Raw genomic sequence first — 27,280 nt, forward strand, 5'->3', positions numbered from 1 at the left:
GAGGAGGGAGAAGGTGGTGAGGAGGGCAAGTGTGGGAAGAGGGGAGGTGAGTAGCGCCCCCAAGGCCTCGTGGTCAGAGCAAGGGTGGTAGAAGTAGGAGAGGGCTGTGGGCGCGTGCAGCCCAGGGGTGTTGGAAGGCCAAGTGAGGAAGCGGAAGCGGGGCTGTTGCTCGGGGCGGCTGTGGGGTGCAGAGGCCATAGGTAGTGCGGCAGAGCAGGCTGGAGCAAGAGGCCCTGCTCCTTTCCTCGTTAGTATAGTGGTGAGTATCCCCGCCTGTCACGCGGGAGACCGGGGTTCGATTCCCCGACGGGGAGAGCGCCACCCTCCCCTTTTTGCCCGGAGGCAGAGAGATGCCGCCTGCCCCGCACGGCAAGCAGCACTCCCGCCCCGGCAGGGTGATTCTTACCCGCAGAGAGACAAGGAGCCTGCAAAGCCACCGGCTCCGGCTTGCCCTTGCCGTAGCCTGACGGCAAGACACGCCCGTGGAGCGCACGCTGCAGAGCGACAAAGGGGCAGACTGTGGCCGAGGGCACGAGGAGCATGAGGGTGGCGACGGAGAGAGAAAAGCGGAGCGGCAGCAGGCCGGTCTCCGGTCTTCTTCTCCTTTGGGAATGGTGTGGAGTGTGAGAGTCCCAGGGAGACTTGAGAAGTATCCCCCGGCCTAGGTGAGGGAGGCGGCCTTTGTGCGAGCGCAGAGCTGAGCCTTCACGGCTCAGGTGCGGCTGAGCTTGCGTCCCGGCCGTGGTCGTATAGTGGTTAGTACTCTGTGCTGTGGCCGCAGCAACCTCGGTTCGAATCCGAGTCACGGCATGGCTTTTTTAGTGAGGGATCTTCAGAGCGGCAGCCTGCTTGCGCCCGAGTGCACAGAGGGCCAGCAGCTGTCCCTGGCTTGGGCTTGGGCTTGGGAGTGGAGCGGACGGGTGGCAAGGCGAGCAGGGGGACTCCTTCCTTCCTTCCTTCCTGGGTGCCAGAGTCCATGAGCAGCTCCTTCCCTCCTGGAAAGCGCTGTGCTTGGAAGGTGGGTGCAGCGGGCGCGGAAAGGAAAGGAAGGCTGTGCGGGCCTGAGAAGCTGAAGCGCTTGGAAGGCCAAGGGCTGCCGTGGCTGAGGGCGTGGCATGTGAGGAAAGGGGAGGGCAGGAAGGAAGGGTTGTGAGAGGAGGGAGAAGGTGGTGAGGAGGGCAAGTGTGGGAAGAGGGGAGGTGAGTAGCGCCCCCAAGGCCTCGTGGTCAGAGCAAGGGTGGTAGAAGTAGGAGAGGGCTGTGGGCGCGTGCAGCCCAGGGGTGTTGGAAGGCCAAGTGAGGAAGCGGAAGCGGGGCTGTTGCTCGGGGCGGCTGTGGGGTGCAGAGGCCATAGGTAGTGCGGCAGAGCAGGCTGGAGCAAGAGGCCCTGCTCCTTTCCTCGTTAGTATAGTGGTGAGTATCCCCGCCTGTCACGCGGGAGACCGGGGTTCGATTCCCCGACGGGGAGAGCGCCACCCTCCCCTTTTTGCCCGGAGGCAGAGAGATGCCGCCTGCCCCGCACGGCAAGCAGCACTCCCGCCCCGGCAGGGTGATTCTTACCCGCAGAGAGACAAGGAGCCTGCAAAGCCACCGGCTCCGGCTTGCCCTTGCCGTAGCCTGAGGGCAAGACACGCCCGTGGAGCGCACGCTGCAGAGCGACAAAGGGGCAGACTGTGGCCGAGGGCACGAGGAGCATGAGGGTGGCGACGGAGAGAGAAAAGCGGAGCGGCAGCAGGCCGGTCTCCGGTCTTCTTCTCCTTTGGGAATGGTGTGGAGTGTGAGAGTCCCAGGGAGACTTGAGAAGTATCCCCCGGCCTAGGTGAGGGAGGCGGCCTTTGTGCGAGCGCAGAGCTGAGCCTTCACGGCTCAGGTGCGGCTGAGCTTGCGTCCCGGCCGTGGTCGTATAGTGGTTAGTACTCTGTGCTGTGGCCGCAGCAACCTCGGTTCGAATCCGAGTCACGGCATGGCTTTTTTAGTGAGGGATCTTCAGAGCGGCAGCCTGCTTGCGCCCGAGTGCACAGAGGGCCAGCAGCTGTCCCGGGCTTGGGCTTGGGCTTGGGAGTGGAGCGGACGGGTGGCAAAGCGAGCAGGGGGACTCCTTCCTTCCTTCCTTCCTGGGTGCCAGAGTCCATGAGCAGCTCCTTCCCTCCTGGAAAGCGCTGTGCTTGGAAGGTGGGTGCAGCGGGCGCGGAAAGGAAAGGAAGGCTGTGCGGGCCTGAGAAGCTGAAGCGCTTGGAAGGCCAAGGGCTGCCGTGGCTGAGGGCGTGGCATGTGAGGAAAGGGGAGGGCAGGAAGGAAGGGTTGTGAGAGGAGGGAGAAGGTGGTGAGGAGGGCAAGTGTGGGAAGAGGGGAGGTGAGTAGCGCCCCCAAGGCCTCGTGGTCAGAGCAAGGGTGGTAGAAGTAGGAGAGGGCTGTGGGCGCGTGCAGCCCAGGGGTGTTGGAAGGCCAAGTGAGGAAGCGGAAGCGGGGCTGTTGCTCGGGGCAGCTGTGGGGTGCAGAGGCCATAGGTAGTGCGGCAGAGGAGGCTGGAGCAAGAGGCCCTACTCCTTTCCTCGTTAGTATAGTGGTGAGTATCCCCGCCTGTCACGCAGGAGACCGGGGTTCGATTCCCCGACGGGGAGAGCGCCACCCTCCCCTTTTTGCCCGGAGGCAGAGAGATGCCGCCTGCCCCGCACGGCAAGCAGCACTCCCGCCCCGGCAGGGTGATTCTTACCCGCAGAGAGACAAGGAGCCTGCAAAGCCACCGGCTCCGGCTTGCCCTTGCCGTAGCCTGACGGCAAGACACGCCCGTGGAGCGCACGCTGCAGAGCGACAAAGGGGCAGACTGTGGCCGAGGGCACGAGGAGCATGAGGGTGGCGACGGAGAGAGAAAAGCGGAGCGGCAGCAGGCCGGTCTCCGGTCTTCTTCTCCTTTGGGAATGGTGTGGAGTGTGAGAGTCCCAGGGAGACTTGAGAAGTATCCCCCGGCCTAGGTGAGGGAGGCGGCCTTTGTGCGAGCGCAGAGCTGAGCCTTCACGGCTCAGGTGCGGCTGAGCTTGCGTCCCGGCCGTGGTCGTATAGTGGTTAGTACTCTGTGCTGTGGCCGCAGCAACCTCGGTTCGAATCCGAGTCACGGCATGGCTTTTTTAGTGAGGGATCTTCAGAGCGGCAGCCTGCTTGCGCCCGAGTGCACAGAGGGCCAGCAGCTGTCCCTGGCTTGGGCTTGGGAGTGGAGCGGACGGGTGGCAAGGCGAGCAGGGGGACTCCTTCCTTCCTGGGTGCCAGAGTGCATGAGCAGCTCCTTCCCTCCTGGAAAGCGCTGTGCTTGGAAGGTGGGTGCAGCGGGCGCGGAAAGGAAAGGAAGGCTGTGCGGGCCTGAGAAGCTGAAGCGCTTGGAAGGCCAAGGGCTGCCGTGGTTGAGGGCGTGGCATGTGAGGAAAGGGGAGGGCAGGAAGGAAGGGTTGTGAGAGGAGGGAGAAGGTGGTGAGGAGGGCAAGTGTGGGAAGAGGGGAGGTGAGTAGCGCCCCCAAGGCCTCGTGGTCAGAGCAAGGGTGGTAGAAGTAGGAGAGGGCTGTGGGCGCGTGCAGCCCAGGGGTGTTGGAAGGCCAAGTGAGGAAGGCCAAGTGAGGAAGCGGAAGCGGGGCTGTTGCTCGGGGCGGCTGTGGGGTGCAGAGGCCATAGGTAGTGTGGCAGAGCAGGCTGGAGCAAGAGGCCCTGCTCCTTTCCTCGTTAGTATAGTGGTGAGTATCCCTGCCTGTCACGCGGGAGACCGGGGTTCGATTCCCCGACGGGGAGAGCGCCACCCTCCCCTTTTTGCCCGGAGGCAGAGAGATGCCGCCTGTCCCGCACGGCAAGCAGCACTCCCGCCCCGGCAGGGTGATTCTTACCCGCAGAGAGACAAGGAGCCTGCAAAGCCACCGGCTCCGGCTTGCCCTTGCCGTAGCCTGACGGCAAGACACGCCCGTGGAGCGCACGCTGCAGAGCGACAAAGGGGCAGACTGTGGCCGAGGGCACGAGGAGCATGAGGGTGGCGACGGAGAGAGAAAAGCGGAGCGGCAGCAGGCCGGTCTCCGGTCTTCTTCTCCTTTGGGAATGGTGTGGAGTGTGAGAGTCCCAGGGAGACTTGAGAAGTATCCCCCGGCCTAGGTGAGGGAGGCGGCCTTTGTGCGAGCGCAGAGCTGAGCCTTCACGGCTCAGGTGCGGCTGAGCTTGCGTCCCGGCCGTGGTCGTATAGTGGTTAGTACTCTGTGCTGTGGCCGCAGCAACCTCGGTTCGAATCCGAGTCACGGCATGGCTTTTTTAGTGAGGGATCTTCAGAGCGGCAGCCTGCTTGGGCCCGAGTGCACAGAGGGCCAGCAGCTGTCCCGGGCTTGGGCTTGGGCTTGGGAGTGGAGCGGACGGGTGGCAAAGCGAGCAGGGGGACTCCTTCCTTCCTGGGTGCCAGAGTCCATGAGCAGCTCCTTCCCTCCTGGAAAGCGCTGTGCTTGGAAGGTGGGTGCAGCGGGCGCGGAAAGGAAAGGAAGGCTGTGCGGGCCTGAGAAGCTGAAGCGCTTGGAAGGCCAAGGGCTGCCGTGGCTGAGGGCGTGGCATGTGAGGAAAGGGGAGGGCAGGAAGGAAGGGTTGTGAGAGGAGGGAGAAGGTGGTGAGGAGGGCAAGTGTGGGAAGAGGGGAGGTGAGTAGCGCCCCCAAGGCCTCGTGGTCAGAGCAAGGGTGGTAGAAGTAGGAGAGGGCTGTGGGCGCGTGCAGCCCAGGGGTGTTGGAAGGCCAAGTGAGGAAGCGGAAGCGGGGCTGTTGCTCGGGGCGGCTGTGGGGTGCAGAGGCCATAGGTAGTGCGGCAGAGCAGGCTGGAGCAAGAGGCCCTGCTCCTTTCCTCGTTAGTATAGTGGTGAGTATCCCCGCCTGTCACGCGGGAGACCGGGGTTCGATTCCCCGACGGGGAGAGCGCCACCCTCCCCTTTTTGCCCGGAGGCAGAGAGATGCCGCCTGCCCCGCACGGCAAGCAGCACTCCCGCCCCGGCAGGGTGATTCTTACCCGCAGAGAGACAAGGAGCCTGCAAAGCCACCGGCTCCGGCTTGCCCTTGCCGTAGCCTGACGGCAAGACACGCCCGTGGAGCGCACGCTGCAGAGCGACAAAGGGGCAGACTGTGGCCGAGGGCACGAGGAGCATGAGGGTGGCGACGGAGAGAGAAAAGCGGAGCGGCAGCAGGCCGGTCTCCGGTCTTCTTCTCCTTTGGGAATGGTGTGGAGTGTGAGAGTCCCAGGGAGACTTGAGAAGTATCCCCCGGCCTAGGTGAGGGAGGCGGCCTTTGTGCGAGCGCAGAGCTGAGCCTTCACGGCTCAGGTGCGGCTGAGCTTGCGTCCCGGCCGTGGTCGTATAGTGGTTAGTACTCTGTGCTGTGGCCGCAGCAACCTCGGTTCGAATCCGAGTCACGGCATGGCTTTTTTAGTGAGGGATCTTCAGAGCGGCAGCCTGCTTGCGCCCGAGTGCACAGAGGGCCAGCAGCTGTCCCTGGCTTGGGCTTGGGCTTGGGAGTGGAGCGGACGGGTGGCAAGGCGAGCAGGGGGACTCCTTCCTTCCTTCCTTCCTGGGTGCCAGAGTCCATGAGCAGCTCCTTCCCTCCTGGAAAGCGCTGTGCTTGGAAGGTGGGTGCAGCGGGCGCGGAAAGGAAAGGAAGGCTGTGCGGGCCTGAGAAGCTGAAGCGCTTGGAAGGCCAAGGGCTGCCGTGGCTGAGGGCGTGGCATGTGAGGAAAGGGGAGGGCAGGAAGGAAGGGTTGTGAGAGGAGGGAGAAGGTGGTGAGGAGGGCAAGTGTGGGAAGAGGGGAGGTGGGAGAGGAGGTGAGTAGCGCCCCCAAGGCCTCGTGGTCAGAGCAAGGGTGGTAGAAGTAGGAGAGGGCTGTGGGCGCGTGCAGCCCAGGGGTGTTGGAAGGCCAAGTGAGGAAGCGGAAGCGGGGCTGTTGCTCGGGGCGGCTGTGGGGTGCAGAGGCCATAGGTAGTGCGGCAGAGCAGGCTGGAGCAAGAGGCCCTGCTCCTTTCCTCGTTAGTATAGTGGTGAGTATCCCCGCCTGTCACGCGGGAGACCCGGGTTCGATTCCCCGACGGGGAGAGCGCCACCCTCCCCTTTTTGCCCGGAGGCAGAGAGATGCCGCCTGTCCCGCACGGCAAGCAGCACTCCCGCCCCGGCAGGGTGATTCTTACCCGCAGAGAGACAAGGAGCCTGCAAAGCCACCGGCTCCGGCTTGCCCTTGCCGTAGCCTGACGGCAAGACACGCCCGTGGAGCGCACGCTGCAGAGCGACAAAGGGGCAGACTGTGGCCGAGGGCACGAGGAGCATGAGGGTGGCGACGGAGAGAGAAAAGCGGAGCGGCAGCAGGCCGGTCTCCGGTCTTCTTCTCCTTTGGGAATGGTGTGGAGTGTGAGAGTCCCAGGGAGACTTGAGAAGTATCCCCCGGCCTAGGTGAGGGAGGCGGCCTTTGTGCGAGCGCAGAGCTGAGCCTTCACGGCTCAGGTGCGGCTGAGCTTGCGTCCCGGCCGTGGTCGTATAGTGGTTAGTACTCTGTGCTGTGGCCGCAGCAACCTCGGTTCGAATCCGAGTCACGGCATGGCTTTTTTAGTGAGGGATTTTCAGAGCGGCAGCCTGCTTGCGCCCGAGTGCACAGAGGGCCAGCAGCTGTCCCTGGCTTGGGCTTGGGCTTGGGAGTGGAGCGGACGGGTGGCAAGGCGAGCAGGGGGACTCCTTCCTTCCTGGGTGCCAGAGTCCATGAGCAGCTCCTTCCCTCCTGGAAAGCGCTGTGCTTGGAAGGTGGGTGCAGCGGGCGCGGAAAGGAAAGGAAGGCTGTGCGGGCCTGAGAAGCTGAAGCGCTTGGAAGGCCAAGGGCTGCCGTGGCTGAGGGCGTGGCATGTGAGGAAAGGGGAGGGCAGGAAGGAAGGGTTGTGAGAGGAGGGAGAAGGTGGTGAGGAGGGCAAGTGTGGGAAGAGGGGAGGTGGGAGAGGAGGTGAGTAGCGCCCCCAAGGCCTCGTGGTCAGAGCAAGGGTGGTAGAAGTAGGAGAGGGCTGTGGGCGCGTGCAGCCCAGGGGTGTTGGAAGGCCAAGTGAGGAAGCGGGGCTGTTGCTCGGGGCGGCTGTGGGGTGCAGAGGCCATAGGTAGTGCGGCAGAGCAGGCTGGAGCAAGAGGCCCTGCTCCTTTCCTCGTTAGTATAGTGGTGAGTATCCCCGCCTGTCACGCGGGACACCGGGGTTCGATTCCCCGACGGGGAGAGCGCCACCCTCCTCTTTTTGCCCGGAGGCAGAGAGATGCCGCCTGTCCCGCACGGCAAGCAGCACTCCCGCCCCGGCAGGGTGATTCTTACCCGCAGAGAGACAAGGAGCCTGCAAAGCCACCGGCTCCGGCTTGCCCTTGCCGTAGCCTGACGGCAAGACACGCCCGTGGAGCGCACGCTGCAGAGCGACAAAGGGGCAGACTGTGGCCGAGGGCACGAGGAGCATGAGGGTGGCGACGGAGAGAGAAAAGCGGAGCGGCAGCAGGCCGGTCTCCGGTCTTCTTTTCCTTTGGGAATGGTGTGGAGTGTGAGAGTCCCAGGGAGACTTGAGAAGTATCCCCCGGCCTAGGTGAGGGAGGCGGCCTTTGTGCGAGCGCAGAGCTGAGCCTTCACGGCTCAGGTGCGGCTGAGCTTGCGTCCCGGCCGTGGTCGTATAGTGGTTAGTACTCTGTGCTGTGGCCGCAGCAACCTCGGTTCGAATCCGAGTCACGGCATGGCTTTTTTAGTGAGGGATCTTCAGAGCGGCAGCCTGCTTGCGCCCGAGTGCACAGAGGGCCAGCAGCTGTCCCTGGCTTGGGCTTGGGCTTGGGAGTGGAGCGGACGGGTGGCAAGGCGAGCAGGGGGACTCCTTCCTTCCTTCCTTCCTGGGTGCCAGAGTCCATGAGCAGCTCCTTCCCTCCTGGAAAGCGCTGTGCTTGGAAGGTGGGTGCAGCGGGCGCGGAAAGGAAAGGAAGGCTGTGCGGGCCTGAGAAGCTGAAGCGCTTGGAAGGCCAAGGGCTGCCGTAGCTGAGGGCGTGGCATGTGAGGAAAGGGGAGGGCAGGAAGGAAGGGTTGTGAGAGGAGGGAGAAGGTGGTGAGGAGGGCAAGTGTGGGAAGAGGGGAGGTGGGAGAGGAGGTGAGTAGCGCCCCCAAGGCCTCGTGGTCAGAGCAAGGGTGGTAGAAGTAGGAGAGGGCTGTGGGCGCGTGCAGCCCAGGGGTGTTGGAAGGCCAAGTGAGGAAGCGGAAGCGGGGCTGTTGCTCGGGGCGGCTGTGGGGTGCAGAGGCCATAGGTAGTGCGGCAGAGCAGGCCGGAGCAAGAGGCCCTGCTCCTTTCCTCGTTAGTATAGTGGTGAGTATCCCCGCCTGTCACGCGGGAGACCGGGGTTCGATTCCCCGACGGGGAGAGTGCCACCCTCCCCTTTTTGCCCGGAGGCAGAGAGATGCCGCCTGCCCCGCACGGCAAGCAGCACTCCCGCCCCGGCAGGGTGATTCTTACCCGCAGAGAGACAAGGAGCCTGCAAAGCCACCGGCTCCGGCTTGCCCTTGCCGTAGCCTGACGGCAAGACACGCCCGTGGAGCGCACGCTGCAGAGCGACAAAGGGGCAGACTGTGGCCGAGGGCACGAGGAGCATGAGGGTGGCGACGGAGAGAGAAAAGCGGAGCGGCAGCAGGCCGGTCTCCGGTCTTCTTCTCCTTTGGGAATGGTGTGGAGTGTGAGAGTCCCAGGGAGACTTGAGAAGTATCCCCCGGCCTAGGTGAGGGAGGCGGCCTTTGTGCGAGCGCAGAGCTGAGCCTTCACGGCTCAGGTGCGGCTGAGCTTGCGTCCCGGCCGTGGTCGTATAGTGGTTAGTACTCTGTGCTGTGGCCGCAGCAACCTCGGTTCGAATCCGAGTCACGGCATGGCTTTTTTAGTGAGGGATCTTCAGAGCGGCAGCCTGCTTGCGCCCGAGTGCACAGAGGGCCAGCAGCTGTCCCTGGCTTGGGCTTGGGCTTGGGAGTGGAGCGGACGGGTGGCAAGGCGAGCAGGGGGACTCCTTCCTTCCTTCCTTCCTGGGTGCCAGAGTCCATGAGCAGCTCCTTCCCTCCTGGAAAGCGCTGTGCTTGGAAGGTGGGTGCAGCGGGCGCGGAAAGGAAAGGAAGGCTGTGCGGGCCTGAGAAGCTGAAGCGCTTGGAAGGCCAAGGGCTGCCGTGGCTGAGGGCGTGGCATGTGAGGAAAGGGGAGGGCAGGAAGGAAGGGTTGTGAGAGGAGGGAGAAGGTGGTGAGGAGGGCAAGTGTGGGAAGAGGGGAGGTGGGAGAGGAGGTGAGTAGCGCCCCCAAGGCCTCGTGGTCAGAGCAAGGGTGGTAGAAGTAGGAGAGGGCTGTGGGCGCGTGCAGCCCAGGGGTGTTGGAAGGCCAAGTGAGGAAGCGGAAGCGGGGCTGTTGCTCGGGGCGGCTGTGGGGTGCAGAGGCCATAGGTAGTGCGGCAGAGCAGGCTGGCGCAAGAGGCCCTGCTCCTTTCCTCGTTAGTATAGTGGTGAGTATCCCCGCCTGTCACGCGGGAGACCGGTGTTCGATTCCCCGACGGGGAGAGCGCCACCCTCCCCTTTTTGCCCGGAGGCAGAGAGATGCCGCCTGCCCCGCACGGCAAGCAGCACTCCCGCCCCGGCAGGGTGATTCTTACCCGCAGAGAGACAAGGAGCCTGCAAAGCCACCGGCTCCGGCTTGCCCTTGCCGTAGCCTGAGGGCAAGACACGCCCGTGGAGCGCACGCTGCAGAGCGACAAAGGGGCAGACTGTGGCCGAGGGCACGAGGAGCATGAGGGTGGCGACGGAGAGAGAAAAGCGGAGCGGCAGCAGGCCGGTCTCCGGTCTTCTTTTCCTTTGGGAATGGTGTGGAGTGTGAGAGTCCCAGGGAGACTTGAGAAGTATCCCCCGGCCTAGGTGAGGGAGGCGGCCTTTGTGCGAGCGCAGAGCTGAGCCTTCACGGCTCAGGTGCGGCTGAGCTTGCGTCCCGGCCGTGGTCGTATAGTGGTTAGTACTCTGTGCTGTGGCCGCAGCAACCTCGGTTCGAATCCGAGTCACGGCATGGCTTTTTTAGTGAGGGATCTTCAGAGCGGCAGCCTGCTTGCGCCCGAGTGCACAGAGGGCCAGCAGCTGTCCCTGGCTTGGGCTTGGGCTTGGGAGTGGAGCGGACGGGTGGCAAGGCGAGCAGGGGGACTCCTTCCTTCCTTCCTTCCTGGGTGCCAGAGTCCATGAGCAGCTCCTTCCCTCCTGGAAAGCGCTGTGCTTGGAAGGTGGGTGCAGCGGGCGCGGAAAGGAAAGGAAGGCTGTGCGGGCCTGAGAAGCTGAAGCGCTTGGAAGGCCAAGGGCTGCCGTAGCTGAGGGCGTGGCATGTGAGGAAAGGGGAGGGCAGGAAGGAAGGGTTGTGAGAGGAGGGAGAAGGTGGTGAGGAGGGCAAGTGTGGGAAGAGGGGAGGTGGGAGAGGAGGTGAGTAGCGCCCCCAAGGCCTCGTGGTCAGAGCAAGGGTGGTAGAAGTAGGAGAGGGCTGTGGGCGCGTGCAGCCCAGGGGTGTTGGAAGGCCAAGTGAGGAAGCGGAAGCGGGGCTGTTGCTCGGGGCGGCTGTGGGGTGCAGAGGCCATAGGTAGTGCGGCAGAGCAGGCCGGAGCAAGAGGCCCTGCTCCTTTCCTCGTTAGTATAGTGGTGAGTATCCCCGCCTGTCACGCGGGAGACCGGGGTTCGATTCCCCGACGGGGAGAGCGCCACCCTCCCCTTTTTGCCCGGAGGCAGAGAGATGCCGCCTGCCCCGCACGGCAAGCAGCACTCCCGCCCCGGCAGGGTGATTCTTACCCGCAGAGAGACAAGGAGCCTGCAAAGCCACCGGCTCCGGCTTGCCCTTGCCGTAGCCTGACGGCAAGACACGCCCGTGGAGCGCACGCTGCAGAGCGACAAAGGGGCAGACTGTGGCCGAGGGCACGAGGAGCATGAGGGTGGCGACGGAGAGAGAAAAGCGGAGCGGCAGCAGGCCGGTCTCCGGTCTTCTTCTCCTTTGGGAATGGTGTGGAGTGTGAGAGTCCCAGGGAGACTTGAGAAGTATCCCCCGGCCTAGGTGAGGGAGGCGGCCTTTGTGCGAGCGCAGAGCTGAGCCTTCACGGCTCAGGTGCGGCTGAGCTTGCGTCCCGGCCGTGGTCGTATAGTGGTTAGTACTCTGTGCTGTGGCCGCAGCAACCTCGGTTCGAATCCGAGTCACGGCATGGCTTTTTTAGTGAGGGATCTTCAGAGCGGCAGCCTGCTTGCGCCCGAGTGCACAGAGGGCCAGCAGCTGTCCCTGGCTTGGGCTTGGGCTTGGGAGTGGAGCGGACGGGTGGCAAGGCGAGCAGGGGGACTCCTTCCTTCCTTCCTTCCTGGGTGCCAGAGTCCATGAGCAGCTCCTTCCCTCCTGGAAAGCGCTGTGCTTGGAAGGTGGGTGCAGCGGGCGCGGAAAGGAAAGGAAGGCTGTGCGGGCCTGAGAAGCTGAAGCGCTTGGAAGGCCAAGGGCTGCCGTGGCTGAGGGCGTGGCATGTGAGGAAAGGGGAGGGCAGGAAGGAAGGGTTGTGAGAGGAGGGAGAAGGTGGTGAGGAGGGCAAGTGTGGGAAGAGGGGAGGTGGGAGAGGAGGTGAGTAGCGCCCCCAAGGCCTCGTGGTCAGAGCAAGGGTGGTAGAAGTAGGAGAGGGCTGTGGGCGCGTGCAGCCCAGGGGTGTTGGAAGGCCAAGTGAGGAAGCGGAAGCGGGGCTGTTGCTCGGGGCGGCTGTGGGGTGCAGAGGCCATAGGTAGTGCGGCAGAGCAGGCTGGCGCAAGAGACCCTGCTCCTTTCCTCGTTAGTATAGTGGTGAGTATCCCCGCCTGTCACGCGGGAGACCGGGGTTCGATTCCCCGACGGGGAGAGCGCCACCCTCCCCTTTTTGCCCGGAGGCAGAGAGATGCCGCCTGCCCCGCACGGCAAGCAGCACTCCCGCCCCGGCAGGGTGATTCTTACCCGCAGAGAGACAAGGAGCCTGCAAAGCCACCGGCTCCGGCTTGCCCTTGCCGTAGCCTGAGGGCAAGACACGCCCGTGGAGCGCACGCTGCAGAGCGACAAAGGGGCAGACTGTGGCCGAGGGCACGAGGAGCATGAGGGTGGCGACGGAGAGAGAAAAGCGGAGCGGCAGCAGGCCGGTCTCCGGTCTTCTTCTCCTTTGGGAATGGTGTGGAGTGTGAGAGTCCCAGGGAGACTTGAGAAGTATCCCCCGGCCTAGGTGAGGGAGGCGGCCTTTGTGCGAGCGCAGAGCTGAGCCTTCACGGCTCAGGTGCGGCTGAGCTTGCGTCCCGGCCGTGGTCGTATAGTGGTTAGTACTCTGTGCTGTGGCCGCAGCAACCTCGGTTCGAATCCGAGTCACGGCATGGCTTTTTTAGTGAGGGATCTTCAGAGCGGCAGCCTGCTTGCGCCCGAGTGCACAGAGGGCCAGCAGCTGTCCCTGGCTTGGGCTTGGGCTTGGGAGTGGAGCGGACGGGTGGCAAGGCGAGCAGGGGGACTCCTTCCTTCCTTCCTTCCTGGGTGCCAGAGTCCATGAGCAGCTCCTTCCCTCCTGGAAAGCGCTGTGCTTGGAAGGTGGGTGCAGCGGGCGCGGAAAGGAAAGGAAGGCTGTGCGGGCCTGAGAAGCTGAAGCGCTTGGAAGGCCAAGGGCTGCCGTGGCTGAGGGCGTGGCATGTGAGGAAAGGGGAGGGCAGGAAGGAAGGGTTGTGAGAGGAGGGAGAAGGTGGTGAGGAGGGCAAGTGTGGGAAGAGGGGAGGTGGGAGAGGAGGTGAGTAGCGCCCCCAAGGCCTCGTGGTCAGAGCAAGGGTGGTAGAAGTAGGAGAGGGCTGTGGGCGCGTGCAGCCCAGGGGTGTTGGAAGGCCAAGTGAGGAAGCGGAAGCGGGGCTGTTGCTCGGGGCGGCTGTGGGGTGCAGAGGCCATAGGTAGTGCGGCAGAGCAGGCTGGAGCAAGAGGCCCTGCTCCTTTCCTCGTTAGTATAGTGGTGAGTATCCCCGCCTGTCACGCGGGAGACCGGGGTTCGATTCCCCGACGGGGAGAGCGCCACCCTCCCCTTTTTGCCCGGAGGCAGAGAGATGCCGCCTGCCCCGCACGGCAAGCAGCACTCCCGCCCCGGCAGGGTGATTCTTACCCGCAGAGAGACAAGGAGCCTGCAAAGCCACCGGCTCCGGCTTGCCCTTGCCGTAGCCTGACGGCAAGACACGCCCGTGGAGCGCACGCTGCAGAGCGACAAAGGGGCAGACTGTGGCCGAGGGCACGAGGAGCATGAGGGTGGCGACGGAGAGAGAAAAGCGGAGCGGCAGCAGGCCGGTCTCCGGTCTTCTTCTCCTTTGGGAATGGTGTGGAGTGTGAGAGTCCCAGGGAGACTTGAGAAGTATCCCCCGGCCTAGGTGAGGGAGGCGGCCTTTGTGCGAGCGCAGAGCTGAGCCTTCACGGCTCAGGTGCGGCTGAGCTTGCGTCCCGGCCGTGGTCGTATAGTGGTTAGTACTCTGTGCTGTGGCCGCAGCAACCTCGGCTCGAATCCGAGTCACGGCATGGCTTTTTTAGTGAGGGATCTTCAGAGCGGCAGCCTGCTTGCGCCCGAGTGCACAGAGGGCCAGCAGCTGTCCCTGGCTTAGGCTTGGGCTTGGGAGTGGAGCGGACGGGTGGGAAGGCGAGCAGGGGGACTCCTTCCTTCCTTCCTTCCTTCCTGGGTGCCAGAGTCCATGAGCAGCTCCTTCCCTCCTGGAAAGCGCTGTGCTTGGAAGGTGGGTGCAGCGGGCGCGGAAAGGAAAGGAAGGCTGTGCGGGCCTGAGAAGCTGAAGCGCTTGGAAGGCCAAGGGCTGCCGTGGCTGAGGGCGTGGCATGTGAGGAAAGGGGAGGGCAGGAAGGAAGGGTTGTGAGAGGAGGGAGAAGGTGGTGAGGAGGGCAAGTGTGGGAAGAGGGGAGGTGGGAGAGGAGGTGAGTAGCGCCCCCAAGGCCTCGTGGTCAGAGCAAGGGTGGTAGAAGTAGGAGAGGGCTGTGGGCGCGTGCAGCCCAGGGGTGTTGGAAGGCCAAGTGAGGAAGCGGAAGCGGGGCTGTTGCTCGGGGCGGCTGTGGGGTGCAGAGGCCATAGGTAGTGCGGCAGAGCAGGCTGGAGCAAGAGGCCCTGCTCCTTTCCTCGTTAGTATAGTGGTGAGTATCCCCGCCTGTCACGCGGGAGACCGGGGTTCGATTCCCCGACGGGGAGAGCGCCACCCTCCCCTTTTTGCCCGGAGGCAGAGAGATGCCGCCTGCCCCGCACGGCAAGCAGCACTCCCGCCCCGGCAGGGTGATTCTTACCCGCAGAGAGACAAGGAGCCTGCAAAGCCACCGGCTCCGGCTTGCCCTTGCCGTAGCCTGAGGGCAAGACACGCCCGTGGAGCGCACGCTGCAGAGCGACAAAGGGGCAGACTGTGGCCGAGGGCACGAGGAGCATGAGGGTGGCGACGGAGAGAGAAAAGCGGAGCGGCAGCAGGCCGGTCTCCGGTCTTCTTCTCCTTTGGGAATGGTGTGGAGTGTGAGAGTCCCAGGGAGACTTGAGAAGTATCCCCCGGCCTAGGTGAGGGAGGCGGCCTTTGTGCGAGCGCAGAGCTGAGCCTTCACGGCTCAGGTGCGGCTGAGCTTGCGTCCCGGCCGTGGTCGTATAGTGGTTAGTACTCTGTGCTGTGGCCGCAGCAACCTCGGTTCGAATCTGAGTCACGGCATGGCTTTTTTAGTGAGGGATCTTCAGAGCGGCAGCCTGCTTGCGCCCGAGTGCACAGAGGGCCAGCAGCTGTCCCTGGCTTGGGCTTGGGCTTGGGAGTGGAGCGGACGGGTGGCAAGGCGAGCAGGGGGACTCCTTCCTTCCTTCCTTCCTGGGTGCCAGAGTCCATGAGCAGCTCCTTCCCTCCTGGAAAGCGCTGTGCTTGGAAGGTGGGTGCAGCGGGCGCGGAAAGGAAAGGAAGGCTGTGCGGGCCTGAGAAGCTGAAGCGCTTGGAAGGCCAAGGGCTGCCGTGGCTGAGGGCGTGGCATGTGAGGAAAGGGGAGGGCAGGAAGGAAGGGTTGTGAGAGGAGGGAGAAGGTGGTGAGGAGGGCAAGTGTGGGAAGAGGGGAGGTGGGAGAGGAGGTGAGTAGCGCCCCCAAGGCCTCGTGGTCAGAGCAAGGGTGGTAGAAGTAGGAGAGGGCTGTGGGCGTGTGCAGCCCAGGGGTGTTGGAAGGCCAAGTGAGGAAGCGGAAGCGGGGCTGTTGCTCGGGGCGGCTGTGGGGTGCAGAGGCCATAGGTAGTGCGGCAGAGCAGGCTGGAGCAAGAGGCCCTGCTCCTTTCCTCGTTAGTATAGTGGTGAGTATCCCCGCCTGTCACGCGGGAGACCGGGGTTCGATTCCCCGACGGGGAGAGCGCCACCCTCCCCTTTTTGCCCGGAGGCAGAGAGATGCCGCCTGCCCCGCACGGCAAGCAGCACTCCCGCCCCGGCAGGGTGATTCTTACCCGCAGAGAGACAAGGAGCCTGCAAAGCCACCGGCTCCGGCTTGCCCTTGCCGTAGCCTGACGGCAAGACACGCCCGTGGAGCGCACGCTGCAGAGCGACAAAGGGGCAGACTGTGGCCGAGGGCACGAGGAGCATGAGGGTGGCGACGGAGAGAGAAAAGCGGAGCGGCAGCAGGCCGGTCTCCGGTCTTCTTCTCCTTTGGGAATGGTGTGGAGTGTGAGAGTCCCAGGGAGACTTGAGAAGTATCCCCCGGCCTAGGTGAGGGAGGCGGCCTTTGTGCGAGCGCAGAGCTGAGCCTTCACGGCTCAGGTGCGGCTGAGCTTGCGTCCCGGCCGTGGTCGTATAGTGGTTAGTACTCTGTGCTGTGGCCGCAGCAACCTCGGTTCGAATCCGAGTCACGGCATGGCTTTTTTAGTGAGGGATCTTCAGAGCGGCAGCCTGCTTGCGCCCGAGTGCACAGAGGGCCAGCAGCTGTCCCTGGCTTGGGCTTGGGCTTGGGAGTGGAGCGGACGGGTGGCAAGGCGAGCAGGGGGACTCCTTCCTTCCTTCCTTCCTGGGTGCCAGAGTCCATGAGCAGCTCCTTCCCTCCTGGAAAGCGCTGTGCTTGGAAGGTGGGTGCAGCGGGCGCGGAAAGGAAAGGAAGGCTGTGCGGGCCTGAGAAGCTGAAGCGCTTGGAAGGCCAAGGGCTGCCGTGGCTGAGGGCGTGGCATGTGAGGAAAGGGGAGGGCAGGAAGGAAGGGTTGTGAGAGGAGGGAGAAGGTGGTGAGGAGGGCAAGTGTGGGAAGAGGGGAGGTGGGAGAGGAGGTGAGTAGCGCCCCCAAGGCCTCGTGGTCAGAGCAAGGGTGGTAGAAGTAGGAGAGGGCTGTGGGCGCGTGCAGCCCAGGGGTGTTGGAAGGCCAAGTGAGGAAGCGGAAGCGGGGCTGTTGCTCGGGGCGGCTGTGGGGTGCAGAGGCCATAGGTAGTGCGGCAGAGCAGGCTGGAGCAAGAGGCCCTGCTCCTTTCCTCGTTAGTATAGTGGTGAGTATCCCCGCCTGTCACGCGGGAGACCGGGGTTCGATTCCCCGACGGGGAGAGTGCCACCCTCCCCTTTTTGCCCGGAGGCAGAGAGATGCCGCCTGCCCCGCACGGCAAGCAGCACTCCCGCCCCGGCAGGGTGATTCTTACCCGCAGAGAGACAAGGAGCCTGCAAAGCCACCGGCTCCGGCTTGCCCTTGCCGTAGCCTGACGGCAAGACACGCCCGTGGAGCGCACGCTGCAGAGCGACAAAGGGGCAGACTGTGGCCGAGGGCACGAGGAGCATGAGGGTGGCGACGGAGAGAGAAAAGCGGAGCGGCAGCAGGCCGGTCTCCGGTCTTCTTCTCCTTTGGGAATGGTGTGGAGTGTGAGAGTCCCAGGGAGACTTGAGAAGTATCCCCCGGCCTAGGTGAGGGAGGCGGCCTTTGTGCGAGCGCAGAGCTGAGCCTTCACGGCTCAGGTGCGGCTGAGCTTGCGTCCCGGCCGTGGTCGTATAGTGGTTAGTACTCTGTGCTGTGGCCGCAGCAACCTCGGTTCGAATCCGAGTCACGGCATGGCTTTTTTAGTGAGGGATCTTCAGAGCGGCAGCCTGCTTGCGCCCGAGTGCACAGAGGGCCAGCAGCTGTCCCTGGCTTGGGCTTGGGCTTGGGAGTGGAGCGGACGGGTGGGAAGGCGAGCAGGGGGACTCCTTCCTTCCTTCCTTCCTGGGTGCCAGAGTCCATGAGCAGCTCCTTCCCTCCTGGAAAGCGCTGTGCTTGGAAGGTGGGTGCAGCGGGCGCGGAAAGGAAAGGAAGGCTGTGCGGGCCTGAGAAGCTGAAGCGCTTGGAAGGCCAAGGGCTGCCGTGGCTGAGGGCGTGGCATGTGAGGAAAGGGGAGGGCAGGAAGGAAGGGTTGTGAGAGGAGGGAGAAGGTGGTGAGGAGGGCAAGTGTGGGAAGAGGGGAGGTGGGAGAGGAGGTGAGTAGCGCCCCCAAGGCCTCGTGGTCAGAGCAAGGGTGGTAGAAGTAGGAGAGGGCTGTGGGCGCGTGCAGCCCAGGGGTGTTGGAAGGCCAAGTGAGGAAGCGGAAGCGGGGCTGTTGCTCGGGGCGGCTGTGGGGTGCAGAGGCCATAGGTAGTGCGGCAGAGCAGGCCGGAGCAAGAGGCCCTGCTCCTTTCCTCGTTAGTATAGTGGTGAGTATCCCCGCCTGTCACGCGGGAGACCGGGGTTCGATTCCCCGACGGGGAGAGCGCCACCCTCCCCTTTTTGCCCGGAGGCAGAGAGATGCCGCCTGCCCCGCACGGCAAGCAGCACTCCCGCCCCGGCAGGGTGATTCTTACCCGCAGAGAGACAAGGAGCCTGCAAAGCCACCGGCTCCGGCTTGCCCTTGCCGTAGCCTGAGGGCAAGACACGCCCGTGGAGCGCACGCTGCAGAGCGACAAAGGGGCAGACTGTGGCCGAGGGCACGAGGAGCATGAGGGTGGCGACGGAGAGAGAAAAGCGGAGCGGCAGCAGGCCGGTCTCCGGTCTTCTTCTCCTTTGGGAATGGTGTGGAGTGTGAGAGTCCCAGGGAGACTTGAGAAGTATCCCCCGGCCTAGGTGAGGGAGGCGGCCTTTGTGCGAGCGCAGAGCTGAGCCTTCACGGCTCAGGTGCGGCTGAGCTTGCGTCCCGGCCGTGGTCGTATAGTGGTTAGTACTCTGTGCTGTGGCCGCAGCAACCTCGGTTCGAATCTGAGTCACGGCATGGCTTTTTTAGTGAGGGATCTTCAGAGCGGCAGCCTGCTTGCGCCCGAGTGCACAGAGGGCCAGCAGCTGTCCCTGGCTTGGGCTTGGGCTTGGGAGTGGAGCGGACGGGTGGGAAGGCGAGCAGGGGGACTCCTTCCTTCCTTCCTTCCTGGGTGCCAGAGTCCATGAGCAGCTCCTTCCCTCCTGGAAAGCGCTGTGCTTGGAAGGTGGGTGCAGCGGGCGCGGAAAGGAAAGGAAGGCTGTGCGGGCCTGAGAAGCTGAAGCGCTTGGAAGGCCAAGGGCTGCCGTGGCTGAGGGCGTGGCATGTGAGGAAAGGGGAGGGCAGGAAGGAAGGGTTGTGAGAGGAGGGAGAAGGTGGTGAGGAGGGCAAGTGTGGGAAGAGGGGAGGTGGGAGAGGAGGTGAGTAGCGCCCCCAAGGCCTCGTGGTCAGAGCAAGGGTGGTAGAAGTAGGAGAGGGCTGTGGGCGCGTGCAGCCCAGGGGTGTTGGAAGGCCAAGTGAGGAAGCGGAAGCGGGGCTGTTGCTCGGGGCGGCTGTGGGGTGCAGAGGCCATAGGTAGTGCGGCAGAGCAGGCTGGCGCAAGAGGCCCTGCTCCTTTCCTCGTTAGTATAGTGGTGAGTATCCCCGCCTGTCACGCGGGAGACCGGGGTTCGATTCCCCGACGGGGAGAGCGCCACCCTCCCCTTTTTGCCCGGAGGCAGAGAGATGCCGCCTGCCCCGCACGGCAAGCAGCACTCCCGCCCCGGCAGGGTGATTCTTACCCGCAGAGAGACAAGGAGCCTGCAAAGCCACCGGCTCCGGCTTGCCCTTGCCGTAGCCTGAGGGCAAGACACGCCCGTGGAGCGCACGCTGCAGAGCGACAAAGGGGCAGACTGTGGCCGAGGGCACGAGGAGCATGAGGGTGGCGACGGAGAGAGAAAAGCGGAGCGGCAGCAGGCCGGTCTCCGGTCTTCTTCTCCTTTGGGAATGGTGTGGAGTGTGAGAGTCCCAGGGAGACTTGAGAAGTATCCCCCGGCCTAGGTGAGGGAGGCGGCCTTTGTGCGAGCGCAGAGCTGAGCCTTCACGGCTCAGGTGCGGCTGAGCTTGCGTCCCGGCCGTGGTCGTATAGTGGTTAGTACTCTGTGCTGTGGCCGCAGCAACCTCGGTTCGAATCCGAGTCACGGCATGGCTTTTTTAGTGAGGGATCTTCAGAGCGGCAGCCTGCTTGCGCCCGAGTGCACAGAGGGCCAGCAGCTGTCCCTGGCTTGGGCTTGGGAGTGGAGCGGACGGGTGGGAAGGCGAGCAGGGGGACTCCTTCCTTCCTTCCTTCCTGGGTGCCAGAGTCCATGAGCAGCTCCTTCCCTCCTGGAAAGCGCTGTGCTTGGAAGGTGGGTGCAGCGGGCGCGGAAAGGAAAGGAAGGCTGTGCGGGCCTGAGAAGCTGAAGCGCTTGGAAGGCCAAGGGCTGCCGTGGCTGAGGGCGTGGCATGTGAGGAAAGGGGAGGGCAGGAAGGAAGGGTTGTGAGAGGAGGGAGAAGGTGGTGAGGAGGGCAAGTGTGGGAAGAGGGGAGGTGAGTAGCGCCCCCAAGGCCTCGTGGTCAGAGCAAGGGTGGTAGAAGTAGGAGAGGGCTGTGGGCGCGTGCAGCCCAGGGGTGTTGGAAGGCCAAGTGAGGAAGCGGAAGCGGGGCTGTTGCTCGGGGCGGCTGTGGGGTGCAGAGGCCATAGGTAGTGCGGCAGAGCAGGCTGGCGCAAGAGGCCCTGCTCCTTTCCTCGTTAGTATAGTGGTGAGTATCCCCGCCTGTCACGCGGGAGACCGGGGTTCGATTCCCCGACGGGGAGAGCGCCACCCTCCCCTTTTTGCCCGGAGGCAGAGAGATGCCGCCTGCCCCGCACGGCAAGCAGCACTCCCGCCCCGGCAGGGTGATTCTTACCCGCAGAGAGACAAGGAGCCTGCAAAGCCACCGGCTCCGGCTTGCCCTTGCCGTAGCCTGAGGGCAAGACACGCCCGTGGAGCGCACGCTGCAGAGCGACAAAGGGGCAGACTGTGGCCGAGGGCACGAGGAGCATGAGGGTGGCGACGGAGAGAGAAAAGCGGAGCGGCAGCAGGCCGGTCTCCGGTCTTCTTCTCCTTTGGGAATGGTGTGGAGTGTGAGAGTCCCAGGGAGACTTGAGAAGTATCCCCCGGCCTAGGTGAGGGAGGCGGCCTTTGTGCGAGCGCAGAGCTGAGCCTTCACGGCTCAGGTGCGGCTGAGCTTGCGTCCCGGCCGTGGTCGTATAGTGGTTAGTACTCTGTGCTGTGGCCGCAGCAACCTCGGTTCGAATCCGAGTCACGGCATGGCTTTTTTAGTGAGGGATCTTCAGAGCGGCAGCCTGCTTGCGCCCGAGTGCACAGAGGGCCAGCAGCTGTCCCTGGCTTGGGAGTGGAGCGGACGGGTGGCAAGGCGAGCAGGGGGACTCCTTCCTTCCTTCCTTCCTGGGTGCCAGAGTCCATGAGCAGCTCCTTCCCTCCTGGAAAGCGCTGTGCTTGGAAGGTGGGTGCAGCGGGCGCGGAAAGGAAAGGAAGGCTGTGCGGGCCTGAGAAGCTGAAGCGCTTGGAAGGCCAAGGGCTGCCGTGGCTGAGGGCGTGGCATGTGAGGAAAGGGGAGGGCAGGAAGGAAGGGTTGTGAGAGGAGGGAGAAGGTGGTGAGGAGGGCAAGTGTGGGAAGAGGGGAGGTGGGAGAGGAGGTGAGTAGCGCCCCCAAGGCCTCGTGGTCAGAGCAAGGGTGGTAGAAGTAGGAGAGGGCTGTGGGCGCGTGCAGCCCAGGGGTGTTGGAAGGCCAAGTGAGGAAGCGGAAGCGGGGCTGTTGCTCGGGGCGGCTGTGGGGTGCAGAGGCCATAGGTAGTGCGGCAGAGCAGGCTGGCGCAAGAGGTCCTGCTCCTTTCCTCGTTAGTATAGTGGTGAGTATCCCCGCCTGTCACGCGGGAGACCGGGGTTCGATTCCCCGACGGGGAGAGCGCCACCCTCCCCTTTTTGCCCGGAGGCAGAGAGATGCCGCCTGCCCCGCACGGCAAGCAGCACTCCCGCCCCGGCAGGGTGATTCTTACCCGCAGAGAGACAAGGAGCCTGCAAAGCCACCGGCTCCGGCTTGCCCTTGCCGTAGCCTGAGGGCAAGACACGCCCGTGGAGCGCACGCTGCAGAGCGACAAAGGGGCAGACTGTGGCCGAGGGCACGAGGAGCATGAGGGTGGCGACGGAGAGAGAAAAGCGGAGGGCCCTGATCATATAATATGGTGTTTCTGAATACGTGGCCCGTTGGTGTTATGCGGTCCGCGCCCCGTTCTCATGTGGCCCACTATGCGGTCTGAATTTACCCAGGGCTTGCGGCCTCGCAGGGTAAGGTCTCTTTTCCACATCCCTCTCCCAGCATACCCTGCCGCACTTCTCAGGCTACCTGCCCTCCACGTTGCTATGCTGATATGCTGGTGCAGCCTGTGGCCTCCAGCGGTAATGCCTCCCCGCGATCAGAGCCACGCTGCGTCGTTTACGTGGCTAAACAGACAGCTTTATTTATCAGGAAAGCCAAGTGAGCCAAATGTGGTCCCAGCAGAGACGGGCCCAGTAAAGCTGGCTAATATAATAAATCCTAGTATCTTTATACCCTAGCCAAACAGTCTGACAGTCAGGGCATCCAATTACAGAAATCCACAATTAAACTTGGAAAAACAAAGCCTTATCAGCAAGATGGCAGACAGGTAGGAGGGAGTACATCTCCTCTCCCAACCAGCCCAATTAACACATTCCAATAGCCCATCCTGTAGGCCTCTTCTCACGGGGTGACAGAAAGTTCACTCTGGTCTATGTGCCAAAGAGAAAAGCTGAAATGGTTTCTGTTATACAAGATGGCTTCTAACTAAATATGAAATGGTTTCTACAATATATTTGCATATATATTTGCATGCATATGCAACCACACTTAAGTTGCCGTCCTTGGCATGTGCTGTATCATTGTGGCCCCTGGGGCTTCCAAAGTTGAGTAGCCCGGAACTAGTATGGGGATTTGGACTGACTGTGAGTTTTGGCTTGGCAGAAGGAACCCAGCTGAGATTTTTGCAATGCTAAAACACTGCCTTCCTTGGGCCTTCTCCAGTTTTGGTCACTTTCCCAAAATGTATCTGATGCCAAGTTCAAGATAACTAGCCTTTCCCTCCTCAACCATATGGCCCTAGCATGCGGGAGAAAGGGTTGGCATGGGGGTAAGTAACTGGCTGGGGATTCTGGCGGTGTGGATTCCATTCCCGGCTCTGTCAGAGCCTCGTTGACCTGGGCACATCATATCATTGCTCTGTGCCTCAGTTTCCCAATCTGTAAAATGATCTGTTGAAATTAAGTCTCGCTCTGCCTTTGTAGATTCCACCCTTTTTCAGATTGCATTTGTATAGGTGTACATGGGCACCATGGGACACTTTGGGGCCTGTTCCTGTGAGGCAGAGCCACTTCTGGGATGGAAGGCAGCAGCTGTTTAATGCCCATCTCTCACAGAAAGTGAAGCAGAGCAACTGAAGCTTGCGTGTTAGCTCTCACCTTCCGCCCTATTCAGCCACTGTCACCCCCAGACACTTCTCCTGTGATATAGGGAGCGGGGACCCTGAAACTACAATCTCTCTACTTCCCCAGGGATTGGAAGTCAGATTTCCAGGCTGTGACGGTGCAGTCGGGGTTCCCCTGGTCCTGCATCCCCGTAGCAGCAAGAACAGTCTCCTCCAGTCAGTAGAATAGAGAGGGTTTATTGCACAGCACAGATGTGATGTAGTTACAGGAGTCAAGGCCAGGATGCCTCAGATCCCTGAGGTTAGGGGTCCATTTCCCCACTCCCCCCCCTCACCTTAGGTTGTTCCTTTCATGTTTTCCAGCCAGCAACTGCCCCTTCCCCTGACACCTGGTGTTCGTCTCTGCCTCCCTCCCTTTGTCTCTTCCCCCTGGGAAGAGCTTTGCTAACTGCCCAGGCTGGTCCTAGGTGTCTGGGCCAATCCACATGTGGGTGAGTCCGTGGGAATCACCCATCACAGTGCAGGGGGACCCTGGGTTACAGAGCAGACAGCCCCCCCACTACATCACACGCCTGCTCCTGCATGGCCAGAGAGGGATTTTTTACTTGATTTCTCTCGTCAGAGCCTCTGAGGCTTGGTATGTTTAGCGCACCCAAGAGCCAGTTAACAGGCAACAGATAAGGGGGTGTGGCAGGGCGGCCCGGCCCCGCCCCGCACTCAAGTCCGGAGAGGCCACCTGGTGCTGGGGGCGGAGACGGCCCCGCCCAGGCAGCACTGCTGGGCATGCTCCAAGGGGAGCAGAGGTATAAAAGGCTGCTGGCCTGGAGCTAGTGCCCAACTGCTGGAGAGGGAGTTGACAGGATGGCTGAATGCGCTGTGGCCAGGCTCCAGCTGGGCTCGCCCCCAATGAAGGAGCTGACGCCCCAGGCACCGGACCGGACACTGCGAACCCCGATGCTGACTGGGGAAGTGCCGCAACAGCCACCTGGCCAAGGCCAACAGGTGGGACTGTGATGGGCCGGGGGAAGGGGGTAGGAAGTGACCCAGGGCAGGGAGCTGAAAAAAACCCTGAGGGCTCGGTGCATTGTGGGGAGGAACCCCTGCCGAGCCCGTGGTGAGAGCCACCTGCTGCTCATAGGGCCTTGGGTTGGGGCCTGGTGGAGAGGGAGGGCCTGGGCCCCCCTACCCCGCCTGCCCTGAACCCTGGTGAGTGGGGAACTCGGCCAGAGGACTAGGCTGCAGAGCAGGCGTACTTCGGGACTAGGCCAGGAGGCCGTATTTCCCCTACTAAAGGGGCATTGTACTTCGGGACTAGGCCAGGAGGCTGTATTTCCCCTACTAAAGGGGCATTGTACTTTGGGACTAGGCCAGGAGGCTGTATTTCCCCTACTAAAGGGGCATTGTACTTTGGGACTAGGCCAGGAGGCTGTATTTCCCCTGTTAAAGGGGCAACATACTTTGGGGCTAAGCCCAAGTGGGCTGGACCATGCCCCAGATGAGGGCAGTAACCCCAAACAAGGGGGGAGCCCCCCGACAGGGGGCTTGTGGTTTCATGTTCATTTTTGCAAAGTGTGTGCGGGGGGAGGGGTCCTTCCCTTCCCTTCCCAACAGCTTTCAGGGACAGTCCGTTGTAAATCTCCCGGTGACTGTGTGTGTCTCCCTTGACCGGCTGTGAATCATGCTCCCAGGAATCAGTGCTGAAGGTGCAGGCGCCCGGCCCGGGGTGGGAAAAGTGGGCCTGTGAAGTGCGGCTCTGTCCTCAGCGGGGGAGTGCGTGGGCCCATCTTGGACCCAGCATGGGTTAAACAAGAATCGACCTGACCTCCAGCCAAACTCCTTTTGAGTTTCAAAACCATTGACTGTCTCGCAGTTATTGATCCTTCCTGTGAGCGTCTCTGAGCTGTCTGGGTTTGGTTGGGAACAGATGTGCTGGAATCAAAACACCCCCCCCCCCCCCCCATCTCCTGCAGTAGCATCCCAAACTCTTGCCTCCCCTTTCCGTCTCTTCCATATGGCCTGAAGGCTGCCCCCAAAATGACACCTGACCAGCCCGGCTGTCCTGCCTCGGGCTTCCCCTTTCGCATCACACTGGTGATTTGGTACAACTTAGATTTTACTTTCTTCTCTGCTTTTGTCTCCCCCCTCCCCCCCATACACCGCTCTGGTGTGTGCACACACGTTCTGGCGCTGTGGGTTCCATTCCTAGCTCTGCCATAGCCTCAATGACCTGGGCACATCGCGGCACTGCTCCGTGCCTCAGTTTCCCTTCCTGTAAAATGGTCTGTGGGAATTAAGCCTCTCTCTGCCACTGTGGATTTCACCCTTTTCTTGTTTGCCTTTTCCAGGTTGTAGTGTGTAGGTGTACATGTGATAGAAATGTAGCCGTGTTAGTCTGGGGTAGTTGAAGCAAAATGCAGGACAATGTAGCACTTTAAAGACTAACAAGATGGTTTATTAGATGATGATAGGTGTACATGGGCACCATGGGACACTTTTGTATCCTGTTCCCATGGCTATACTCTTTGTATCTTTCTTTTATGTGTTCCTCTGCACCAGCCCAACTCCCGTAGCTGATTTAGCATCATCTCCATTTTCTGCTGCAAACAAATCCATCCTCCACACCCGGTGGCCAGCCAATGAGCTCTCATTCTGTGGTGGTGGTGAGATCCTTGCCCGTGTCCATATGGAGAGCTGATGTTCTTTGGGCAATGTTGGGATTTTGTGGTTCCCAGAGACTCAGGTGCTGGGCAGAATCAAGGGTCTTCAATTCAATTCGATTCAATTCAATTCAATTCAATACTTTATTCAATGTGCACAAAGGGAGAGCCCCTGGTACTAAAATCAGCCAGAGCCCCTCGAGCAAGGAGCCCCTCCCCTTGCTGTTTTATAGCACATGGTTACAGGTTACATAACACAAACTTCTAAACCAATCATATTCAACCTTTCCATATATGGCTTTGTTTGTCACATGCATGCACCTCTCCACTCCACATGCCGAGCTCACCCCCCTCCCCTTGGCCTCCTCCAGGCTGTTGCTAGGGTGGTGAGCCACAGTATGCCTCTCCATGCATACCCTTCAGCTCCCCCATTTGGTTTTGGGGCTAAGAACAATTCTTAGACCCCACTAACACCACTTCCTTGTATTTATTAGGAGCTATAATTGACCTTATCAACACTTAATTAACTGCAGTTTTGGTAACAGAATTAAACAATACATTCAACCTTTAATACATAATGGTATCTACACTAAAAGTAAGTCCCCATATCCATTGCGAAAACACAACTGAAATCCATCCCCAGGGAATCTCTGTTCCCACAATTGCAAACTCTTCTATCCACTGAATCACTGTAATTGCCTTACCACTTCTTTCATAATATCTTCCACAATAGGAAGTACGAGATGTTCAAGCCAGGCTTACTTTCCAAAGCTAAATACCCAAATCCACACCAGGTAGTGGAGTCTTTCTTCACTGTTATATCATCCATTAAATTAAACATTACATGCACCATTAAGTCAGGTCCCAACATTTGAGATAGGGCTTGTCCTGACTCCATGTTTCTTATATGCAAAACCCATCCTCCCAGGATGGAACATTGGTCCCGTGGGAAAGCTATATAGTTATCTCCAGCCATTATTACACACTCAGCTACACAGGTGTCTATGACATGAGAATGGGAGTGGGTGGAAGGGCTGAGCCTCCAATCCAGGAGACCAACCCACAGGAATTAACACCTCTCCAAAGATGGAATAATCATTCCAAAATGCCCATTATCAATAGAGACCACTCCTCTGCCATCATGCAAGGTGAAGACATTCAGTCTTTGAGAACTGCGGCTCTCACTCAACAGGGCACCTGTGACATGAGCAAGTCTCCTATCAGGGCTACAACTTTCATGTTAACACCATGCCAGTATGATAACACCATTCCAGACCAATGCTTGCTCAGACATTTTAGTAGTTTTTAATAGATGGCTGAGTACAACAGTGAGGAACTAACCAACTATGTTGCTGAGTTAAGATGATATCTAATTAATTAGACATGAGCCCTATTCTCACCACAATAAACTGTCATCCCTGCTACTAACAAGTTTTCAACCCAGTCCCTATTATGAGATTTGATAGCTTGAGTAATGGCATTTACAACTGATCCAGTGGCTCCTCCCCAGGTGACTACATCAATAAAACACTTAACAATACTGAGAATGGCCCTCAAGGAGTCCATAGGGTAAACAGAGATTATTGTGCCCTATGTTGAGTGTCACCCTTGTATACTTTTACTCGTGACAGGTGCACCCAAACTGGAATTCCAGTGACCCGGGCTGCTGAAGGAGTTACCAGGAAAACCATGTGAGGTCCAGTCCAGGCTGGTTCAAAGGTTTGTTTTCTATAGGCTTTCACCAGTACCTGATCACCGGGCTGCACCTCACATGTGTCTTCTTCGCTAGCCTTTGGGTCTGGTTCAGTTTGGGGGTCCTTTGAGACACACTGAGATAACAATTTGCAATATTCAGCAAGCTGGTCACCCATGACATACAATTCCCCCGCTCCAATGCACA

At 61.4% G+C, this 27,280-nt stretch overlaps 29 non-coding genes across 29 annotated transcripts; all 29 read left to right on the forward strand.

The window, feature by feature from the left end:
* Positions 1 to 242: 242 nt before the first annotated feature.
* Positions 243 to 314, forward strand: TRNAD-GUC (transfer RNA aspartic acid (anticodon GUC)). The gene has a single exon. It is a non-coding gene; the product is annotated as a tRNA-Asp (tRNA).
* Positions 315 to 738: 424 nt separating this feature from the next.
* TRNAH-GUG (transfer RNA histidin (anticodon GUG)) lies at positions 739 to 810 on the forward strand. The gene has a single exon. It is a non-coding gene; the product is annotated as a tRNA-His (tRNA).
* A 585-nt stretch (positions 811 to 1,395) lies between these two features.
* On the forward strand, positions 1,396 to 1,467 carry TRNAD-GUC (transfer RNA aspartic acid (anticodon GUC)). The gene has a single exon. It is a non-coding gene; the product is annotated as a tRNA-Asp (tRNA).
* Positions 1,468 to 1,891: 424 nt separating this feature from the next.
* Positions 1,892 to 1,963, forward strand: TRNAH-GUG (transfer RNA histidin (anticodon GUG)). The gene has a single exon. It is a non-coding gene; the product is annotated as a tRNA-His (tRNA).
* A 1,081-nt stretch (positions 1,964 to 3,044) lies between these two features.
* TRNAH-GUG (transfer RNA histidin (anticodon GUG)) lies at positions 3,045 to 3,116 on the forward strand. Its single transcript has one exon. It is a non-coding gene; the product is annotated as a tRNA-His (tRNA).
* Positions 3,117 to 4,197: 1,081 nt separating this feature from the next.
* On the forward strand, positions 4,198 to 4,269 carry TRNAH-GUG (transfer RNA histidin (anticodon GUG)). The gene has a single exon. It is a non-coding gene; the product is annotated as a tRNA-His (tRNA).
* A 577-nt stretch (positions 4,270 to 4,846) lies between these two features.
* Positions 4,847 to 4,918, forward strand: TRNAD-GUC (transfer RNA aspartic acid (anticodon GUC)). The gene has a single exon. It is a non-coding gene; the product is annotated as a tRNA-Asp (tRNA).
* Positions 4,919 to 5,342: 424 nt separating this feature from the next.
* On the forward strand, positions 5,343 to 5,414 carry TRNAH-GUG (transfer RNA histidin (anticodon GUG)). Its single transcript has one exon. It is a non-coding gene; the product is annotated as a tRNA-His (tRNA).
* A 1,093-nt stretch (positions 5,415 to 6,507) lies between these two features.
* TRNAH-GUG (transfer RNA histidin (anticodon GUG)) lies at positions 6,508 to 6,579 on the forward strand. Its single transcript has one exon. It is a non-coding gene; the product is annotated as a tRNA-His (tRNA).
* A 1,079-nt stretch (positions 6,580 to 7,658) lies between these two features.
* TRNAH-GUG (transfer RNA histidin (anticodon GUG)) lies at positions 7,659 to 7,730 on the forward strand. The gene has a single exon. It is a non-coding gene; the product is annotated as a tRNA-His (tRNA).
* A 597-nt stretch (positions 7,731 to 8,327) lies between these two features.
* TRNAD-GUC (transfer RNA aspartic acid (anticodon GUC)) lies at positions 8,328 to 8,399 on the forward strand. The gene has a single exon. It is a non-coding gene; the product is annotated as a tRNA-Asp (tRNA).
* Positions 8,400 to 8,823: 424 nt separating this feature from the next.
* On the forward strand, positions 8,824 to 8,895 carry TRNAH-GUG (transfer RNA histidin (anticodon GUG)). The gene has a single exon. It is a non-coding gene; the product is annotated as a tRNA-His (tRNA).
* A 1,093-nt stretch (positions 8,896 to 9,988) lies between these two features.
* TRNAH-GUG (transfer RNA histidin (anticodon GUG)) lies at positions 9,989 to 10,060 on the forward strand. The gene has a single exon. It is a non-coding gene; the product is annotated as a tRNA-His (tRNA).
* Positions 10,061 to 10,657: 597 nt separating this feature from the next.
* Positions 10,658 to 10,729, forward strand: TRNAD-GUC (transfer RNA aspartic acid (anticodon GUC)). The gene has a single exon. It is a non-coding gene; the product is annotated as a tRNA-Asp (tRNA).
* A 424-nt stretch (positions 10,730 to 11,153) lies between these two features.
* TRNAH-GUG (transfer RNA histidin (anticodon GUG)) lies at positions 11,154 to 11,225 on the forward strand. Its single transcript has one exon. It is a non-coding gene; the product is annotated as a tRNA-His (tRNA).
* A 597-nt stretch (positions 11,226 to 11,822) lies between these two features.
* TRNAD-GUC (transfer RNA aspartic acid (anticodon GUC)) lies at positions 11,823 to 11,894 on the forward strand. The gene has a single exon. It is a non-coding gene; the product is annotated as a tRNA-Asp (tRNA).
* A 424-nt stretch (positions 11,895 to 12,318) lies between these two features.
* TRNAH-GUG (transfer RNA histidin (anticodon GUG)) lies at positions 12,319 to 12,390 on the forward strand. The gene has a single exon. It is a non-coding gene; the product is annotated as a tRNA-His (tRNA).
* A 597-nt stretch (positions 12,391 to 12,987) lies between these two features.
* Positions 12,988 to 13,059, forward strand: TRNAD-GUC (transfer RNA aspartic acid (anticodon GUC)). Its single transcript has one exon. It is a non-coding gene; the product is annotated as a tRNA-Asp (tRNA).
* A 1,097-nt stretch (positions 13,060 to 14,156) lies between these two features.
* Positions 14,157 to 14,228, forward strand: TRNAD-GUC (transfer RNA aspartic acid (anticodon GUC)). Its single transcript has one exon. It is a non-coding gene; the product is annotated as a tRNA-Asp (tRNA).
* A 1,093-nt stretch (positions 14,229 to 15,321) lies between these two features.
* On the forward strand, positions 15,322 to 15,393 carry TRNAD-GUC (transfer RNA aspartic acid (anticodon GUC)). Its single transcript has one exon. It is a non-coding gene; the product is annotated as a tRNA-Asp (tRNA).
* Positions 15,394 to 15,817: 424 nt separating this feature from the next.
* TRNAH-GUG (transfer RNA histidin (anticodon GUG)) lies at positions 15,818 to 15,889 on the forward strand. The gene has a single exon. It is a non-coding gene; the product is annotated as a tRNA-His (tRNA).
* Positions 15,890 to 16,486: 597 nt separating this feature from the next.
* TRNAD-GUC (transfer RNA aspartic acid (anticodon GUC)) lies at positions 16,487 to 16,558 on the forward strand. The gene has a single exon. It is a non-coding gene; the product is annotated as a tRNA-Asp (tRNA).
* A 424-nt stretch (positions 16,559 to 16,982) lies between these two features.
* TRNAH-GUG (transfer RNA histidin (anticodon GUG)) lies at positions 16,983 to 17,054 on the forward strand. Its single transcript has one exon. It is a non-coding gene; the product is annotated as a tRNA-His (tRNA).
* A 597-nt stretch (positions 17,055 to 17,651) lies between these two features.
* On the forward strand, positions 17,652 to 17,723 carry TRNAD-GUC (transfer RNA aspartic acid (anticodon GUC)). Its single transcript has one exon. It is a non-coding gene; the product is annotated as a tRNA-Asp (tRNA).
* Positions 17,724 to 18,816: 1,093 nt separating this feature from the next.
* TRNAD-GUC (transfer RNA aspartic acid (anticodon GUC)) lies at positions 18,817 to 18,888 on the forward strand. The gene has a single exon. It is a non-coding gene; the product is annotated as a tRNA-Asp (tRNA).
* A 424-nt stretch (positions 18,889 to 19,312) lies between these two features.
* TRNAH-GUG (transfer RNA histidin (anticodon GUG)) lies at positions 19,313 to 19,384 on the forward strand. The gene has a single exon. It is a non-coding gene; the product is annotated as a tRNA-His (tRNA).
* Positions 19,385 to 19,963: 579 nt separating this feature from the next.
* On the forward strand, positions 19,964 to 20,035 carry TRNAD-GUC (transfer RNA aspartic acid (anticodon GUC)). Its single transcript has one exon. It is a non-coding gene; the product is annotated as a tRNA-Asp (tRNA).
* Positions 20,036 to 20,459: 424 nt separating this feature from the next.
* TRNAH-GUG (transfer RNA histidin (anticodon GUG)) lies at positions 20,460 to 20,531 on the forward strand. Its single transcript has one exon. It is a non-coding gene; the product is annotated as a tRNA-His (tRNA).
* Positions 20,532 to 21,116: 585 nt separating this feature from the next.
* TRNAD-GUC (transfer RNA aspartic acid (anticodon GUC)) lies at positions 21,117 to 21,188 on the forward strand. The gene has a single exon. It is a non-coding gene; the product is annotated as a tRNA-Asp (tRNA).
* Positions 21,189 to 27,280: the final 6,092 nt, after the last annotated feature.

The sequence above is a fragment of the Pelodiscus sinensis genome, chromosome 26, assembly GCF_052426305.1.
Source record: "Pelodiscus sinensis isolate ZL-2025 chromosome 26, ASM5242630v1, whole genome shotgun sequence".
Taxonomy (NCBI): domain Eukaryota; kingdom Metazoa; phylum Chordata; order Testudines; family Trionychidae; genus Pelodiscus; species Pelodiscus sinensis.